General features: G+C 40.4%; 1 long non-coding RNA gene and 2 pseudogenes across 1 annotated transcript in view; 1 reads left to right on the top strand and 2 right to left on the bottom strand.

Annotated features, from left to right (window-relative positions):
* LOC141582229 (uncharacterized) overlaps positions 1–16,758 on the bottom strand; it is a 108,944-nt gene extending 92,186 nt beyond the window's left edge. Inside the window, exons 1-2 of the long non-coding RNA XR_012515035.1 lie at positions 16,642–16,758; positions 4,446–4,515 (exon numbers count right to left, since the gene is read on the bottom strand). This is a non-coding gene — a long non-coding RNA (uncharacterized LOC141582229). The remainder of the gene's footprint in view (positions 1–4,445; positions 4,516–16,641) is intronic.
* A 22-nt stretch (positions 16,759–16,780) lies between these two features.
* LOC101052018 (bifunctional methylenetetrahydrofolate dehydrogenase/cyclohydrolase, mitochondrial pseudogene) lies at positions 16,781–19,596 on the top strand (annotated as a pseudogene).
* LOC120360238 (U7 small nuclear RNA) lies at positions 17,577–17,652 on the bottom strand (annotated as a pseudogene).
* Positions 19,597–20,648: the final 1,052 nt, after the last annotated feature.

Here is a 20,648-nt window from a genome sequence, read left to right as displayed (position 1 = left end):
CAGACAAGACACAAATATCTAATTATTGTGAAGCATTGTGAATATAATAATAGTGATATGAACAAACCTACTAGGGACACGAAGGAGGTGGTAACTTGTTTTTTTTGTCTTGTTTTGTCTTGTTTTGTTTTGTCTTGTTTGTCTTGGAGAAAGGAAGTAGGACCCAGGAACAATTTACAGAGGACGTAACAGTGGAGTCTACAAAGATAGGTGGTACTTCACCGGCATGGTCTTGGCAAAAGAAACAGCTGCTCAGAGGCACACAGCTAGAAAGAACAAGAGCCCTGGTCAAAGCACAGGCTACATGGCAGTAGCGACAGACAATGAGGAGAAAATGTTATGGGCAGATTGTAAAGTATCTTACAATATTCTAGCCTACAGCTAACAAGAAAGATTTTAACCAAGGAAAAGGCATAATCAGATCTGTATTTTAGAAGGATTACTCTGTCTGCATTATAAAGAATGGCTGAATTTGGGGATGCAAAAGGTGGAATCGGAGTCAGAGGTTAATTCAATAGTCTCGATATGAGATATTTCAAAAATAAAACATATTGATTCTAATGACATTTAAAAGCTATGAAGAGCAGGGCGTGGTGGCTCATACTTGTAATCCCAGCACTTTGGGAAGCCAAAGTGGATGGATGACTTGAGCCCAAGAATTTGAGACCAGCCTGGCCAACATGGGGAAACCCCATCTCTACCAAAAAAAAAAAAAAAAAAAAAAAAAAAAAAATATATATATATATATATATATATAAAGTATGATTATCACCCCACCTCCCTTTTGTTGTTTTGTTGAGGTCAGGGTCTTGCTTTGTTGCCCAGGCTGGAGTGCAGTGGTGCGACCATAGCTCCCTGCAGCCTCCAACAACTGGGTTCAACAGTCCTTTTGCCTCGGTCTCTCAAAGCCCTGGGATTACAGGAGTGAGCCACCATATATATATGCAAAATATATATATATATATATTTTGCATATATATATATGCAAAAATTAGCCAGGTATGGTGGCACTCGCCTGTGGTCCCAGATATTCGGGAGGCTGAGACAGGAGAGGGTCGCCTGAGTCTGGGAGGCGGACACTGCACTAAGCCAAGATCGCGTCACTGCACTCTAGCCTGGGTGACAAAGTGAGACCCTGCCTTAAAAAAAGAAAAGCCTATACTGCAATAGTATGTTTAAACTGAGATGAACTGAGCTAGGCAGAAGACCCTGTTCATACCTTACTGGATATGTTTTAACACAAGCAAGCAGTGCCCAAAGAAGTGAATCACGGGAAGGAGCCATTCTCTGGTATAAGCAGCAGGGCTAGTTCTCCTACAGAACACACGGGAATTCAGAGTTTGGCTAACTGAACTAATATGCGTGAAAGAAATATGGTACGGCAGTAAGACACCTTAAAATTTGTCTTCATTAGAGCAGAATTAACCTGGGAATCTGCAGTTAGGAAGTCAGGTAGTATTTGCTGGGGCTCAGAAACTTGAGATAGGAGTTAGACAGGACTTGTTTTCCAAGACACAGGTCACAAAGACCCTGCTGCTTGAATTGGATATGGTAAAGAAGCCAGCCAAAATGAGCCAGAATCAAGATGCTGAACAAGTCACCTCTGGTTGTCCTCACTGTTCATTATATGCTCATTATAATGCATCAACTTGCTAAAAGTCACTCCAACCAGTGCCTTGACAGTTTACAAATGCCATGGCAACATCCAAAAGTTACCCTATATGGTCTAAAAAGGGGAGGAACTTTACTTCCAGGAATTCCCTGCCCCTTTCTCAGAAAACTATGACTAATCCACCCCTGTAGCATATGATCAAAAATAACCATAAAAATAGCCAACCGCCAGCCCTCGGAGGTACTCTACCTATGGGTGGCCAACACGTTATTCCTTCACTTTCTAATAAACTTGCTTTCACTTTACTCTGTCGGCTCAGTCTTGAATTATGTGAAGCCAAGAACTTACGTGGCCTCCTGGGCTGAGCCCCAATTTTGGAGTTCACCTTGTGACAAACTGATACCCCAAAATATAGCACTTTGAAGCCTCCAGGTCTCCCTAACCTTCCCCCTGCCCCCAAAGCACAGTATGACAACCAAAGTTCCTTTACCTGCCTAAGATCCAGACCCACAAAAAGAAACAGTCGTTTTTTTCTCCTCTCTGTAAGACCAAGAACATAACCACACCTGAACAGACCCTTTCACAAGATTAATGTACAAGTGACAAGTTAGTCTGTTCCCTGATCCCTTTATTCTTCCTAGGCATCCCCTTAACAGAATCTCTCTTCTCCCCCGCCCCCCATAGCCTCCTTTTCCAATGTTCCCTATAACCTTCTGAACCCACTGGGGAGTGGGCAGTCACTCTGTGTTCCTCCCGTGAGCACATTAACCAAATTTTTACACCTTTTCTCCAATTAATCTGCATTTCGTGAGTTGATTTTTCAGAGAAACCTCAGAGGATGAAGGGAAGGTTTCCCTCTGGACCCTACACATTAATGGAGGAGGGAGGTGAAGGGGCAGGGTCTAGGCAGGGACTGGCAGGTGGAATACAAAATCATATATATTTATTTTCTTTTTTGAGACGGAGTTTCATTCTGTCACCAGGCTGGAGTGCAGTGGCACGATCTTGGCTTACTGCAACCTCCACCTCCCAGATTCAAGCGATTCTCCTGTCTCAGCTTCCCAAGTAGCTGGGAAGGTACATGCCATCACACCCAGCTAATTTTTATATTTTTAGTCAAAACAGAGTTTCACCATGTTGGCCAGGATGGTCACCATCTCTTGACCTCGTGATCCACCCACCTCGGCCTCTCAAAGTGCTGGGATTACATGAGCCACGTCTGGCCGAGAAATCATGTATTTTATAGGATAGTCTGGAGAATTAAATGAGATACGACAAGTAAGGTGCTTGGCATCTATACAACTCACTATATATGACTGGATCATAGCCTTCTACCTGGCCACCACAGATCTCAAAAGACACACACTGCAACTATCACCATGCCATTTATAATAAGTGAGCATTTGTAGTTCCTGTTAAATAGAAATTAACTTTATATAATTTCAGATAAGTCACAAATTCATCATGTGAAGCAACATCCTGGAATGTACGTATTGGGATCCCTTATGACCATACTGCCTGTACCTAACATCTTATTCTCAGGACTACCAACTCTCTCTCATTCACTTTAAGTGAAAAACACCTCTATCTTTTCCCAGGTATTCGTTCCTCTCACTGCTAAATTTATTACGAAGTTAAATTCTTGTTCTTAAGATTAACTTAATTAAAAGATTGTTCAGATTTTTTTCATTAAGCATCTAAATATCACTATATTACACCAAAATTCTGCCACATTTATACTGGTTAAAAAACAAAACAAAACAAAACAAAAACTAACCCAACCAAACAAACAAAAACATGAAACAGGTTCAACGAGCTTTGATTTTCACATGAAAAAGGAAACTAAAAATCAAGTACTGAAAAAGTGAAACAGCTCTCTAAAAGTATTATAATTTAAAAAAAACAACAAAGAAAACAAGTGAAAGGGAATCACTTGATTAATTTAAAAGTATTTTATTCCTAGACATTTTGGCAGGTTAAAAAAAAAAAGTCCCACAGGTGAGCATTGCTTATAGTACTGTTTTAGAACTACTGTTGATACCAGACTCATATATTTGTTTTTGCTTTGTCTGCTTTAAACCTCACTTACAAGCGGAATCTTAGAACAATTTTGAGTATAATGAGAGACATATACTCAAAGAAAAAGACAATTTGTTTTTCTATTATATTCACTCTCACAGAACACTTCTGGGACTAGATTTGAGGGGGACTTCGCCACACACCACGATTCTCCAGTGGACACGAAGTAGAGGTTGCATAATTCAATTGAATTCCATTCTGGCACTAACTACCTACAGAGAGGGTCAGATCCCACAGGTTATAGGCTCAGTCCCACAAGACTGCCCCCGACTTTAGGTACCAATCACAAGCAATATGTTGTCATATAATTTTGACCAACTTATAAATCTGGACTTACCACTTCCCTCCTTGGGTTCCTTTAATTTGTTAGAGCAGCTCACAGAACTCAGGGAAACACATTTACCAGTTTATTATAAAGAATGCTACAAAGAGGTCAGGCTCAGTGGCCAGTAATCCCAGCACTTTGGGAGACCAGGGCAGGCAGATCACTTGAGAAGTTCGAGACCATCCTGGCCTACATGGTGAAAGCCCCTCTCCATTAAAAATACAAAAATTCTGCTGGGTGCAGTGGCTCATGCCTGCAATCCCAGCACTTTGGGAGGCTGAGGTGGGTGAATCACCTTAGGTCAGGAATTCGAGACCAGCCTGGCCAACATGGTGAAACCCTGTTGCTACTAAAATACAAAGATTTGCTGGGCATTGTAGCACATACCTGTAATCCCAGCTACTGGGGAGCCTGAGGCAGGAGACTCACCTGAACTTGGGAAGCAGAGGTTGCAGTGAGCCAAGATTGCGCCATTCTGGGTGATGGAGACTTGGAGACTCTGCCTCAAAAAAAAAAAAAAAGAATATTATAAAGAATACAGATAAACAACCTGATGAAGGGATACATAGGGCAAGGTATGGGGATGCATGGAACTTCTATGACCTCTCCAGGGGCTCTAGCCTCCTAGCTGATTGACACTTGTTCAAGAGTTTTGGTTTTGTTTTGTTTTGTGTTTTGTTTTTTTGTTTTGTGTTGTTTTTTTGAGACAAAGTCTCACTCTGTTGCCCAGGCTGGAATGCAATGGCACAGTCTGCTTGCTGCAACCTCTGCCTCCCAGGCTCAAATGATTCTCCTGCCTCAGCCTCCAGAGTAGCTGAGAATAAAGGCACCCACCACCATGCCCAGCTAATTTTTGTATTTTTATTAGAGACAGGGTTTCACCATGTTGGCCAGGCTGGTCTCGAACTCCTGACCTCAGGTGATCTGCCCACGTCACCGTCCCAGAGTGCTGAGATTACAGACAGGAGCCACTGTGCCAGTCTTATTTATTTATTTATTTTTATTTTATTTTATTTTGAGATAGAATCTTGCTCTGTCGCCAGGCTGGAGTGCAGTGATGTAATCTCAGCTCACTGCAACCTCCACCTCCTGGGTTCAAGAGATTCTCATGCCTCAGTCTCCCAAGTAGCTGGGATTACAGGCACGCATCACCATGTCTGGCCAATTTTTGTTTTAGTAGAGACAGGGTTTCACCACATTGGCCAGGCTGGTCTTGAACTCCTAACCTCAGGTGATCCACCCGCCTTGGCCTCCCTAAGTGCTGGAATTACAGGTGTAAGCCACTGCACCTGGATTTTATAAAGAGCAACTCCAGTGGGCGCCACACACACACACACACACACACACACACACACACATTTTCCTAGAGATTTGTGAGTAGGGTTGAAAGCTCTGACTCTCTAATCCTTTAATCACTTTAGACTGGTTCCATCCTGAGGCTATCCAGGAGCCCTACTCTAAATTACTTCTTTACCATAAATTCAGGTGCTATCAAAGAAACTCACTATGTATAACAAAAGACACTCCTATCACACAGATAATCCCAAGAGTTCTGGCTCTGTTTACCCAAACCAGAGACAAAGACTAAATACATTTCATATTATGCCACACAACAGAATACAACTGCCTATAAACAACAAATCATATAAGGACCTGGACACAAATGTTTGAAGCCACATTTCCAAATGGCTTACTGGTTCAAACTATGGTTTAGTTCGAACTAATCAATAGAATTATTAAAAATTATATTTTATCCTAAAATGCATGATAACATTAGACAACAACATAATAAAAAGTCAATGTAGGGCCAGGTTCAGTGTCTCATGCCTGTAATCACTTTGGGAGGTCGAGGCAGGTAGATCATTTGAGGTCAGGAGTTCAGAATGATATGCCATCTCAAAAAAAAAAAAATTCAAGGTAGTCCTCATTTTGCAAAACAAAGCCTAATTAAAGCTCACCAAAGACACATGAGCATATTATATATTACTATTCTCCCCTTTTGTAGACAAGGAAGCAGATGCACAGAAATCATATGACATCTTAAAGACTGTAACAGTCGGCCGGGCATGGTGGCTCATGCCTGTAATTCTAACACTTTGAGAGGTAGAGGTGGACAAATCACCTGAGTTCAGGAATTCAAGACCAGCCTGACCAACATGGAGAAACCCCATCTCTACTAAAAATACAAAATTAGCTGGGTGTGGTAGCATGTGCCTGTAATTCCAGCTACTTCAGAGGCTGAGGCAGGAGAATTGTTTGAACCTGGGAGGCAGAGATTGCAGTGAGCTGAGATGATGCCACTGCACTCCAGCCTGGGCAACAAGAGCAAAACTTCCTATCAAAAAAAAAAAAAAAAAAGAAAGAAAAAAGACTTTAAGAGTCTACAGCTGTCTTATCCAATATTCTGTCTAATACCTAAAAGAATAGATGCTTGGAACTACTTTCTTCCCTCCTGCCTCTTTTTTTCATCCCTCTCTCACTTCTATTGAATAGAGAAAGCAGTAACTTGAGTTTTCTAATAGTCAAGTCATCTGCTAAAATGATATTACAGTTCAAAGAGTTACCAAGTTAACTGGATTTTGATTCCACCTAAAATACTCTTAGGTGCCCAATCTCCTGGTCAAAGAGGAAACAAGTAAGTTGGCTCCAAGACTACAAGTCAGGTAGCTAAGTGACATAATAACACAGAATCAGCGGATTATTCAAAGAAGACATACCAATAGTTATTCCTGAGTTTATTGGTTATGTGCTTATTGATCTTATGAAGAAATACAACAAAAGCATTCATTTGTGAGATGCATCTAAAACTAACTAGATAAATAAATAAGAATACAATAGTTCTATCTATGTGATGAAAAAAATACCAGATCTCAAAATGATAAATTTTTGGTTAACCCCCTTCACGAAAGGGTCAACTACTAGGTCAACTTAATTTCTTAATTTTTAAAAAATTTTGGTAGAGATGGGGTCTCACTATGTTGACTAGGCTGATATCAAACTCCTGGCTTCAAGTGATGCTCCCACTGTGGCTTCTCAAAGTGTTAGGATTATTGGCATGAGCCACTGAGCCTGACCTACTTAATTTTTTTTTGTATGTGAAAAGTTGTTATTTCTAAAAGTAGAAGACCGACCTATAAGCAATTTGATTTCCAAATATAGCAACTACCCTAAGAAACAGAATTTTTTGTAAGCTTAGTATTAAGAAATGATGGTGTTTATTAGCATGAATAATAAATTTCACAAAAGTAGTGATCAAAAGCTAAAACTAAAGAACAGACTGTTATTTGAATTAGCTTTAATAGAAAAGCAGGGTTTGGACATGGCATAAGAATAAAAATTAAGTGCAAATATGGAGAATTTAATTGGTGATGTATAAAATGCACTAAAGTAAGAAATGACATGAAATAAGGAAGACTGGCTAGGGAGTCATTTTAACCTGTCCCAGACCTGATGGGAGTCCAACATGCAGTAGCAAGAAGAGCCAATAATAAGATGATGGGATGAAATAGAAGTCAGGTATGAAAGGTGGTGGAGATAAAATTGACAAGAATCAAAATCTGAATGGATTTAGAAGTTAACAGAAAGGAAAATATTAAAGATGATTAAAAATTTAGGATTTAAAAAAAGAAATCATATTATATATTGTCTTGGGCTCAGGAAAGTGTTGCAGCCCAACAGGTTTTTCTTGCTTGCTGCACAGTAAAGCCAATACACTGAGACAGCAGTGTTACCACAGAGAAAGTGTTTAATTATCTCAAAGCCACTGAGTAGAGGAAAGGGAAACATTTCTCAAATCCATCTCAGAGTCTAGGGTTTTTAAGGATAATTTGGTGGGCAAGGGGCTAGGGAATGGGTGCTGCTGATTGGTTAGAGATGAAATCACATAAGCATCAAAAGTGGCTGGACGCGGTGGCTCCTGCCTGTAATCCTAGCACTTTGGGAGGCCAAGGTGGGTGGATCACCTGAGGTCAGGAGTTCAAGACCAGCCTGGCCATCATGGTGAAACCCCATCTTTAAAAAAAAAAAGAAAAGAAAAAGAAAACATCAAAAGTGTCTTCATGAGCTTAGTCAGTTTCTGAGTGGGGGTCACAGTTTGAGTTGAATCAGTTCTTTGATATGGGTCACAGGTACAAGTGGCATCATTTGGTCTGCAAGAATCCAAAAGTCCTAAAAATGTCTCAAATGTCAGTCTTAGGTTTTGGAATAATGATGCCATCTATAGGAACAATGGAGGAAGTTACAAATATTTTGACCTCCAGCTACGTGACTTCTGAGCAGTGAACAATAACACAAAAGCAAGTTAGGGAACAATGTCAGGTTATCACTTACCTATGCCTACATCTTAAAATAATTCATGCCTCTTTCATAATTCTAGCCTTGTCGCCTTTCCTTAGCTTTACAAAGACAGTTTGGTACCCAAACAAGGAGGTTGGTTTCAGGAAATGAGTATTATTATCCTTGCTTTAAAGTTAAACTGTAAACTCAATTACTCCCATAGTTAGCTTGGCCTATCCCCAGGAATGAGCAGAGATAGTTAGTTTGTGGCACTAGAAACAAGATGGAGTCAGCTATGTTAAATTTTTCTCACTGTTATAATTTTGCAAAGGCAATTTCAAAAGTCCTCAGAGATCATCTAGTACAATCTGCTATTACCAAGATGAAATTTGAATTCCAGAGAGTTTAGGTAATTGATACTGGGTCACACAGCCATTAGAGACAGAGTTGGACTATAACTTTTGACTTTCAATGTTCATATAACTTATCAAATATTTGAGACATTATCAAGAGAGATACACTAAGGGAAATCACATTTAATAACAAAAATAAAGATAAAGATAACAACAATAATAAAGGCTTTCATTTAGTGTATGTTTACCACACACCAAGCAATATACCAACTCTATTTACATATGTTTATCTCTGTAACTACCCTATGATGTAGGCACTATTATTATCCTGGATAAGAAAACTGATTCTTACCAAGTGTACTAGTTTGTTCTCACACTGTTAGAAAGAAATGCCCGAGGCTGGGTAATTTATGAAGAAAAGAGGTTTAACTGGCTTGCAGTTTTACAGGCTGTACAGGATGCATGGCTGGGGAGGCCACAGGAAACATTCAGTCATGGAAGAAAGTAAAGGGGAAGAAGGCTCCTTTCACATGGCCAGAGCAGGAGGAAGAGAGAGAAGGGGATGTGCCACACACCTGTAAACAACCAGATCTTGTGAGAACTCACCCATTATCCCAACCTAGAGAGATGATGTTGAATCATTCCTGAGAACTCTGCCCCCATGATCCAATCACCTCCCACCAAGCCTCACTCCAACACTGGGGATCACAATTCGACATGAAATTCAGTGGGGACACAGATCTAAACCATATCACTCAGGCGATATCACTTTCCCAAAATCACAGACCTGATAAAAGGCGGGTCTTGGTTCAAACCCAGACAATCCAGACTACAGAGTGTGCATTTTTACCCACTTTGTGTCTTACTGACCCTGAAGGACCACCGGGACATTCAAGTAGAGATATCCAACAAGTTGTTATAAAGTTGATACCATGTTTTGGATGGAGGTCAAGGCTGAAGACACAGATAAAGGCCAGTGCTGAAGCTATGGAAACACATGAGACTATGAAAGTAAAGATTGTAAGAAAAAAAAACAAGAAGGAAAAGAAAAGGAGCTGGCAGCATATTCTTCGAATGGAATTGCCTTACAGAGCAAGAGGACAGAGAGTCTGAGGATGAATAATCACAAAGATGGGAGAAAAGCAACGGATACAGTAAGCTCCCTTACTGTATTCAATTTCTACTTGTCACTTTGTTGCTGTTGTTGTTTTAATTTTTCTTACTTTTTGAAAACCTCTAAGCAGATGTGAGAATAAAGGTAAACAAAGAATCTTGGCCCGGCACTGAAAGGTTTTCAGTTTGAGATGGCTTGTTTACCCAGAGGTTGCATCTCTGCCATTTCTCATTGAGATCAATTCTCAGATCTCAATTTTTGACCTGATCTTTAGATTCCAATTTTCCCCTAACCTTTGGGGTCAGCTTTACCTGATCTTACATTGTCTCTTCAGCTACAACCCATGAGACCCTTCAGCTCAGAATGATCTATTCAGTCCTGATATTTGATGTCACCTGTCAAAGTTTGTTTAATTTTAAGAAACAGCAACCATCTAAAGTTAGCTTAAGTAAAGGTAATATCCTTTTATTACGGAATGTCTCATTACCCAAGGCCAGGAAAAGTAACCAGACCACAAGAAGGGATGGGTACACAAAAATGACACAAAGTCAGTCTCTCTCTCATCACATGGTCAAGCATCTCTTATTGATTTTGTGAACCTGCTTTATACTTTTTTTTAACCTATTGACCAGTTTTCATTGCTTGGACATCAAACTCACTGTCCTCAAATACCCATTCAGGTACCCCAGTTTTAATGTTCTTGTAACTTTGGGAATGGTCTTGAACAAATACATGTTTTCATGTCTCTAATTTCACACTCTCACATGAGACAATCTGATGGTCTCAACTTGGTTTAACTATTCACTCCAGTCTTCAGCTGTGACCAATAAACAGTTGTTTATTTTTTTTCTTTAGAGACAGAGTCTCCCTCTGTTGTCTAGGCTGGAGTGCAGTGGCACAAACATGGCTTGCTGCATCCTCAAGCTCCTGGGTTCAAGCTATTCCCTCATCCCAGCCTCCCGAGTAGCTGAGACCACAGGTGCACACCATCATGCCCAGTTGACTTTTTAATTTTGTAGAGAAAGGGTTTCACCGTGTTGCCCATGCTGGTCTTGGATTCCTGGGCTCAAGCAATCTTCCCACGTTGGTCTCCCAAAGTGCTGGGATTATAGGCATGAGCCACCATGCCATGCCAGCCAGTTGTAAAAGTTAAAAAAAAAAGTGGCCACACTACATGAATCACATCCAAATAACTGAAAGAGCACCTATTTCTTCCTTCCACAAGACTCTCTAGAATGGAATGTCATGGGGAAATTCTAGAAAAAATATTCCATCTTCCAATCCAGATATGTATTCTATATAACCATACCTGTAGGAGCTTCCTGACAATATAAAACCAAGCGAGGTTCTGGAAGGATTTCACAGGTCTGACCTGTCTGAGTACTTTTGTGCTGAAAAGATACAACATCCATCCTGAACGTGGATATTTCTCTTCAGAATTAGCTAGAATCAGATCTATCACGATTGTCAATAATTCTGGATGTATAATGAAATGATACTAATAATGATTACAGCAGTTCTAACAACTTCTATTTCTCACTTTACCGACAAGGACCATTCTGAATGATTTTATGTAGCTACAAGCCGGGTGCGGTGGCTCATACCTGTAATCCCAGCACTTTGTGAGGCCAAGCTGGGCAGATCACTTGAGGCCAGGAATTTGAGACCAGCCTGGCCAACATGGCTAAAATCCGTCTATACTAAAAATATAAAAATTAGCCATGCCTGTAGTCCCAGCTACCTGGGAGGCTGAGGCAAGAGAATTGCTTGAACCTGGGAGGCAGATGTTGTAGTGAGCTGAAATCACACCACCCACTCTAGCATGGGCAACAGAGCGAGACTCTGTCTCAAAAAAAAAAAAAAAAGGTTTTACATACAGCTACACATTTCATGTGCACAATAGTTCCAGCGGCATTTTCCACTCTTATCCCACTTGACAGTTGAGTAAACATGCAGAAAGAGGTTAAGTTATTGGTTCAAGGTCACTCAGTTTTCCCAAAGTTGTGCAAATCCAGATGGAAGCAGAATTTGAATCCAGGCATGCTTAGCTATGAAGCTCACATTATCAGTACACTGTAAGACCTTATCTCTGCTTGCCAGAGTTTGTGTTTGGAAGAAATGATCTAATATCAAACAGAGGCTTGTTTGATCAGCCTGTACAGTTACTTATGTGAGGAATAAAGCAGCAATCTTCTAGCTCTACAACTTTTGTGTTTTAAGCTGGCATAAAGGGATCTGCACGGCTTGTCTGATTGAAGGCTGTCATTCCCAGGATGTTTCCTTTCTGTTTCCCTGTGCTCCTTTCTTCACCACACTTGTGTTAGAATCTGCTATTAACGTAGATGGAAATCAAATGCTTAGACACACAGAAAAATATGGATATGCTATCCACATGATGCTAAGACAAAAACGGCAGGAAATGGAGAAAACGATACTACGGGCAGCCAGGAGTTCCTCTCCTGACACCTCATGGCAGGGAAAGGCAAGTGTACACAGTCGTTTGAAGCCTCTTTCTTTCCTTAGATGAATCATTTCAGGAGTGAACTGCATACATTGTTAAAATATCCAATGAGGGGTGGAAAGAATGGCACAGTCTTATGGGAGTTTAAAAGGTCTCTGTTCTCCTGCATTTTAAAGTCAACCTGGCTGTCTTTGGTGTAGTCTCTTTGGCGGGCCAAAATGTTTATATGTTTTGAAGAAAGTGATGTGTGTTCTTTGTAGTTTTGCTAAGCATTTAAAAGCACAAAAGAGGATCTTGTAAAAATGTAACTGCAATTGAAATACCTAGAGAACAGAAGCGGCAGAAACGGCTGGTGTAGGCACACTCCGGAGCTTTGAGCAGGATGCTCAGACTGAAGGATCAGAAGAACTCACTGGAGTTAACAAAAGCATTATTTATAGAAGCAGAAAAGTGTAAGAAGCTGATAGCCACGCTGGTAGTTAGACACAATATTTGCTGACTCTTTTTCAAATACGTTTTTGATAATAGCTAATGAATCTGGCTAAACTGGACATTACTTACGGTTCTGAGTTCATTAAAAATGCACACATCTGTGTGTATATTTGCTTCATCAGACGTGCATGTGGACTAAATGCATCAGAAGTCCTGCTAAATACTCTCAGAATCACATCTATGAGGCGTTCCCACATTTTCAGAACTAAGGCCGCAGTGCTTTTCGAGTAAGTTTTATTAAGAAATATAGTAAAGGAGCAGGTTTTTTCATCTTCTGATTTGATGACACGACCATGCAGACCCACTCTAGAGCTTTAAAGGAAAGCCCAGTGAATTTTAAGACCTAGGCCTCCAGGTTACAATTATTTCTAGGATGTTACATTTTTGGCTTTTCATGTGTTTGTGGTTTCATAAGCAAAATCTCCCACCCCCACTGTCTCGCTCACCTGCTCCCAGGAAGAGAGAATGCCCTTCCTGTTCACTTTATGTGTTCGTTATGAGGAAGATGGATGCCGACAGTATCGCCCTCTCCTTTCTGCGTTTTCTCTGTCTACCTCCCTTCTCTGCCTTGGGCTTTGTCAGTTCCTTTCTCTCTACACTGCATCTCTTTTAGTTCCAAAAATAGATCATTCAATTTAGGAAGAACAATTAGCTGGAAAGAAAAAAAAAATCTCAAGTATGGGGAGGCATTTCAGCTTCTCTATCAGGCATGAAGTAATTGGCAACACCATAGCAGCATCTTTACTGGGGATCCTGTTTCATTCTTAAATGTGAGCTTCAGGAAAATCATGGACTCAGAAAAACTGGACTCACTTACACAGGTCCTCAACACCTCCCTTGTCAGCTCGAAACACGTCACAGAACAATGGCACAAAGAAGACTTGACAGCTGGGATTTCACTAGTATTTGTACTAGATTTGCTCCATGCAGCACTCTTGGATATTCTGCATGATTTCTTACCCAGTAAATATTTATATTCTCAATACATTGACCTGTCCCTTGAAACCTTTTATGTCTGGAGCATTCTAATAGCGTCAAGGGGGACTTCACTTAACATTGTAGTCATCTTAGGGCGTTTCTCCAGGTGTGATCTTTAGAAACACCTAAATTAGAATCACTGGGGTCTTTGTTTAAAAAGGCAGATTCCTAGCCTACTTCTCAAACAGAATATTCAGTGTGATTTTAATGGATTTGAGAAATGCTAACTTAAGGATTCTTCATAAAGCATAGCCTAGTTTAGAAAGTTAAAAACCTTTAGCTGGGCATGGTGGCACATGCCTGTAATCCCAGCTACTCAGGAGGCTGAGGCAGGAGAATTGCCTGAACCCAGGAGGCGGAGGTTGCGGTGAGCCGAGATCGTGCCATTGCACTCCAGCCTGGGTAACAAGAGCGAAACTCTGTCTCAAAACAAAACAAAACAAAACAAAACAAAAAAAGAAAGTTAAAAACCTTTCAAAACAGTAGTTCTCAACAGAGGGGATTTTGTCTTCCAGAGCAAGGTCTATGGATATTTTTGATTGTCAAAGCCAGAAAGGGTAAGCAGGTACTACTGGTTTCTAATGAGGAAATTTCAGGAACAGTGCAAAATGTTTTACAATGCTCTATTGCCCACCTCTACTTCCCAAAGTCTGGGATCACAGGTATCAGCCACCATGCCCAGTCTAAAGTTAATTTAATTTAAATTAATAATTTAAATAGCCACATGTGGCTAGTGGTAACCATATTAAATAGCAGAAATTTACAGGCTAGACTTTTTCCTTCTACAAAATTTTACACAAGATTTTCCCTTCACCCTTCAAGGCTGCCTTCAGAAATAACTAGGACTTCCCATTCCTGAGCCTTCCCACAACAAAGAATTATTTAACCACAAAATGTCAATAGCCCTGACTTTCAGAAAGCCTGCTGTGGAGGGACGGTCATTTCTGATCCCAGTCTGGAATTCCCAGTCACTAGACAGATAAAAATTCTTAGAGTCACCTCTGAATTCTACTGATAATGAAGCTAAAACAAGGGGTAAGCTATTTATGTATAAGAATAACGTCACCTGAAAACCGTAGTCTGGTTTTCTAATGACTCCCTTCGGAAACCATGCTGATATTACTGGAAGGGGACTGTGAGAGAAAAGGATATAAACAATGACAGAATTGGAAAGAAGAAAATAGCAAATAAGACAAGCCAACGTATTATGGAGAATGAGAGATGCTCAAATCAATGCTATCTGATCTAGGGCTCAAGTTTATCTATTCTGTTGAAAGTGTTTAGTTGGTGAGGAAAACGGTCAATGCAGGGCAACAAAAGGCAAGTGGATTTTTAGTGTTGCAACCAGAAAAGGCGCAGCATGGGAAGTCCTAGTTACTTCTGACGGCAGGCTTGGAGGGTGAAGGCAAAGTATTGTGTAAAATTTTGTAGAAGGAAAAAGTCTAGCCTGTAGATTTCTGCTGTTTAATATGGTTACCACTAACCACATGTGGCTACTTAATTAATTTAAATTAAATTAAATTTAGGCTGAGTGTGGTGGCTCACGCCTGTAATCCTAAACTTTGGGAGGCAGAGGTGGGCAATACAATAGAGTGAATAGAGTGAGACTTCGTCTCAAAAAAAAAAAGAAAGAAAGAAAAGAAAAAGAAATTACAAAAAACAGACACAGACTTCAAGAATTCTGGAGATTAGAATTATCAGAACCAAAATATTATACACACACACACATGCACACAGGTGCACACACACACACGAATATATATGTGTGTGTATATATGTACAGCCACATACCACATAGTGATGTTTTGGTCAACAAAAACAGGTTGCATAGGCCAAGCACAGTGGCCCACACCTGTAATCCCAGCACTTTGGGAGGCTGAGGCGGGTGGACAGCTTGAGCCCAGGAGTTCAAGATCAGCCTGGCCAACATGGCGGATCATCTCTACTAAAAACACAAAACTTAGCTGTGCATGGTGGTGCGCACCTGTAATCTCAGCTACTTGGGAGACTGAGGCAGGAGAATCACTTGAACCCAGGAAGCAGAGGTCCTGGCAAGCTGAGATTGCACCAGTGCACTACAGCCTGGGCGACAGAGCGAAACTCCATCTCAAAAAAAAAAACAAAAAAAAAAAAAACAAAAAAAAAAAAACAGATTGCATGCATGATGGTAGTCCCTTAAGATCATAATGGAGCTGAAAAATATCTGTAGCCTAGTGACATCATAGCCATCATAACATAGCAGCACAATGCAGTACTCGTGTCTTTGGGTGATGGTGTAAACAAACAACCTACTGCCAGTCCTATGGAAATACAGCTCACACAATTACATACAGTTTATAATACTTGATAATAAACAACTATGCTAATGGTTTATGTATTTATTATACTACACTTTAAATCACTATTTTAGAGTGAACTTCCACTAATTATTTTTTACAAATTAACTGTTAAGGCCAGGCACGGTGGCTCACACCTGTAATCCTAGCATTTTGGGAGACTGAGGCAAGCAGATCATGAGGTCAGGAGTTCAAGACCAGCCTGGCCAACATAGTGAAACCCCTGTCTCTACTAAAAATACAAAAATTTAGCTGGGCTTGGTGGTGTGCACCTGTAATCCCAGTTACTTGGGAGGCTGAGGCAGGAGAATTGCTTGAACCTGGAGGCAGAGGTTGCAGTGAATTGAGGCTGCACCACTGCACTCTAGCCCCTGTGACAGTGCAGGACTCCATCTCAAAAAACAAAACAAAACAAAACAAAACAAAACAAAACAAAACAAAACAAAACCGGGTGCGGTGGCTCACACCTGTAATCCCAGCACTTTGGGAGGCTGAGGTGGGCAGATCACCTGAGGTCAGAAGTTCGAGACCAGCCTGACCAATATGGTGAAACCCCATCTTAAAAATAAATAAATAAATACAATACAATACAATAAACAAATAAATAATAAATTACCTGTTAAACAGCTTCAGGCAAGTCTTTCAGGAGATATTCCAGAAGAAAGCATTGCTATTATGAGAGATGACAGCTCTATGTGTATTATTACCCCTGAAGACCTTCCTGTGGGGCAAGATAAGGAGGTAGAAGACTGATTATGACCCTGTGTAGGCCCAGAGTAATGTATGTTTGTGTGTCTTAGTTTTTAACAAAATGTTTAAAAAATAAAAAAATTAAAAATAGAAAAATGTGTATAGAATAAGGACATACAGGAAAAAAATATTTTGTACAACTGTATATGTGTTTGTGTTTTAAGCTAAGTGTTATTATAAAAGAGTCAAAAAGCTAAAGAAAATTTAAAAAAATATAGAAAGTAAAAAGTTGCAGTAAGGTATGGTTAATTTATTATTTAATAAAGAGATTTTTTTTTTTTTTTTTTTGAGACACAGTCTAACTGTCACACAGGCTGGAGTGCAGTGGTACAATCTTGACTGACTGCAGCCTCCAGCTCCTGGGTTCAAGCAATTATCCTGCCTCAGCCCCTCGAATAGCTGGGACTACAGGCACACACAACCACACCTGGCTAATTTTTGTCTTTTTGGTAGAGACAGGGTTTTGCTATGCTGGCCAGGCTGGTCTTGAACTCCTGAGCTCAAGCAATCTGCCTGCCTCGGTCTCCCAAAGTCCTGGGATTACAGCCATGAACCATCATGTCCGGCCTTTTTTAAACATTTTTCTTTTAATAGAGACAGGGTCTCACTATGCTTATTGCCCAGGCTGGTCTCAAACTCCTGAGCTCAAGCTATCCTCCAGCATCAGGCTTGCAATATGCTGGGATTACAGGCATCGTTTACTGTGTAAGGCAGTTTAGTTATTATGCTCCATAACTTAAAATATAAAAGTATTTTAAATGTCCTAACTTCTAAAAAATAATTTATTTTTATTTTATTTTTAGGGGCTTTCTGGCAAAAGAGAAAAAAAGAAAGAAATCAAGCCTGACAGACAAATTCTTAAAGAGCCGTAACACTACAAAATAATTTTTAAGACAGTAAATTATTCCCAATCTAGAATTATATACTCAACCAAACTGTCCATCAAGGATGAGGGCAATAATCAAGAATAAATACATAGATATATAAGATAGCCAAAAATTTCCTTCTCATATACTCTGTTAATATTAGGAACTAAACTAAGAAACAGGAAAATTTGGGATCCAGGAAACTGGGGATCCTATCCAAAGGAGGCAAAGATAGTATCCAGGATATGGTGGGGAGGAGTTTCAGGATGTCAGCTTGAAGCCACAGTACAGACTGGAGCAGAAGTATGGAGAGTTTAAAGAGAGATATTTTCAATAAGCAGTTAGAACTACTGGATTACATCATGCATTTGATCCTGTGGAACGATATTTAGAGTTCTGTAAGGGCCAGAAACATTAGTGATAGGTACAGAGAAAACCCAAAATTTTTAAAGGACAACTACTAATTGCAGAATTGTTTTTAAGTACAGAGAAACAAAAACACACTATTAGATTACACGACTTAGCTATAAGAAATATTTACATAGTAAGGCCAGGTGCGGTGGCTCACTCCTGTAATTCCAGCACTATGGGAGGCTGGGAGGATCGCCTGAGCTCAGGAGTTTGAGGTCAGCCTGGGCAAAACGGCAAAACCCCATCTCTACAAAAAATACAAAAATTAGTTGGGTGTGGTGGCACACACCTATAGTCTCAGCTACTCGGGAGACTGAGTTGAGACAATTGCTTAAGCTCAGGAGGTAAAGGTTGCACTGAGCCGAGACTGCACCACTGCACTCCAGCCTGGGCGACAGAGTGAGACCCTGTCTCAAAAAAAAAAAAAAAGAAAGAAAGAAAGAAAGAAAGAAGAAAAGAGAAGAGAAAAGAAAAGAAATAAAGTAAGGATTATGTACTGATTAAAACAGAAAATATGATAGAACTACATTGGAAGATTAGGGAGGATTATCTGTAAAAAAATAGGGGTATGTAAGACAGCTAACTCTTAAACTTCTATGGTAGCAAATTAATATAACGTCCTAACTGAAAAAAAAAAAAGCAATGTAAGTATAAGTGTGCTATTTAGAAATAGAAGCCCATTTAAAAAATACCATACCCTCCCTGAGTGGTTCACAGGCTCACGTCCGCGTTGGCTGCCGGGCAGCTGCGGCCCTCCGCCCTCGCCCCTCCACCTCGTGGCAGTTCGAAATGAAGCTGTTGTCTTTTCTGGAAAGAAACTGGCCCAGCAGATCAAGCAGGAAGTGCGGCAGGAGGTGGAAGAGTGGATGGCCTCGGGCAACAAATGGCCACACCTGAGCGTGATCATGATGGTCAACGAGAATCCTGCAACTCACTCCCGCTTCCGCAACAAAATCAGGGCAGCTGTAGGAATCAACAGTGAGACAACAGTGAGACCGGCTTCAATGTCAGAGGAAGAATTGTTGAATTTCATCAATACACTGAATAATGATGGTAAGGTAGACGGCCTCCTTGTTCCGCTGCCTCTTCCAGAGCATGTAGATGAAAGATTTGGCAACGCCGTTTCTCCAGACAAGGATGTTGATGGCTTTCATATAATTGATGTAGGGGGAAAGTGTTTGGACCTGTATTCCATGTTACTGGCTACGCCATGGGGTGTGTGGAAAATAATTAAGCGAACTGGCATTCCAATCCTAGGGAAGAATGTGGTTGTGGCTGGAAGGTCAAATAATTTTGGAATGCCCGTTGCAATGTGACTGAACACAGGTGAGACGCATGAACGTCCCAGAGGTGACGCCACTGTTAAAATATCTCATCAATATACTCCCGAAGAGCAGTTGAAGAAACATAAAATTCTTGCAGATATTTTAATATCTGCTGCAGGTATTCCAAATCTGATCACAGCAGATATGATCAAGGAAGGAGCAGCAGTCACTGATGTGGGAATAAATAGAGTTCACGAAAAACCACGTTAATCGTTTTCCTAAGCTACCTTTTTGAGGCTTAGTCATTGGAAAAATGTTTAGGATTGTTCCTTGCTGTTAGTCCTCATTTTATGCATGTTACCCTTCAGTAAGTTCTCCCATTTTCGTTTTCTAAGATTGAAAGTCTTCTATTATACATTATTCATGTGTATTGTCATATTTGTCTTTTGCTATATACTTTAACTTCATTGTTAAATTTTCATATTGTATAGTTTCTTTGGTATATCTTAAAACCTATTTTTGAAAAACAAACTTGGCTTGATAATCATTTTGGCAGCTTGGATAAGTATCCATCTTACTTTTCCACCAAAGAGCTGTGAACTGCTGCCTGCTTTTCTGTGATGTACCCTGTTGACTTTTCCAGAAAATTTTTAAGAGTTTGAGTTAATATTGAATTTAATCAGACTTTCTGATTCAAGATTCTTTTTAAATAAAAACCAAAACCAAAACAAAATGCCATACAAGTAGCTAGCATTGCAGGTTATTGTTGCCTCTGGAAAATGGGATTCAGGTGAAAACGGACAAAGGAAGGGCTAATGCTCTTGGTTAAATGCATTAAAGTAGAATTGGCCTTTTTTATTTTTTAAGGAGTTTCACTGGTGTGGCCCAGGCTGGAGTACAGTGGCGCCATCTTGGCTCACTGCAACCTTTGCCTCCGGGGTTCAAGTGATTCTTCTGCCTCAGAATCCCGAGTAGCTGCCCCATCACACCGGGCTAATTTTGTACTTTTAGTAGAGATAGGGTTTCTCCATGTTGGTCAGGCTAGTCTCAAACTCCAACCTCAGGTGATCCGCCCGCCTTGGCCTCCTAAAGTGCTGGGATTACAGGCATGAGCCACTGCGCCCGGCCAGACATCTTAAACTATGTAAATATTACTTTGATTTAAAAAAAAAATAAAAATAAAAATCACAGGCCGGACTCTGTGGCTCACACCTGTAATCCCAGCACTTTTCAGAAGCCAAGGCTGTGGATTGCTTGAGCCCAGGAGATGGAGACCAGCCTGAGCAAAATGGCAAAACCCATCTCTACCAAAAACACAAAAAAATTAGCCC

The sequence above is a fragment of the Saimiri boliviensis genome, chromosome 19 (assembly GCF_048565385.1).
Source record: "Saimiri boliviensis isolate mSaiBol1 chromosome 19, mSaiBol1.pri, whole genome shotgun sequence".
In the NCBI taxonomy this organism is placed as follows: domain Eukaryota; kingdom Metazoa; phylum Chordata; class Mammalia; order Primates; family Cebidae; genus Saimiri; species Saimiri boliviensis.
Note: the sequence above shows the minus strand (reverse complement) of the source record. Positions and strands in the feature narration are given on the sequence as shown.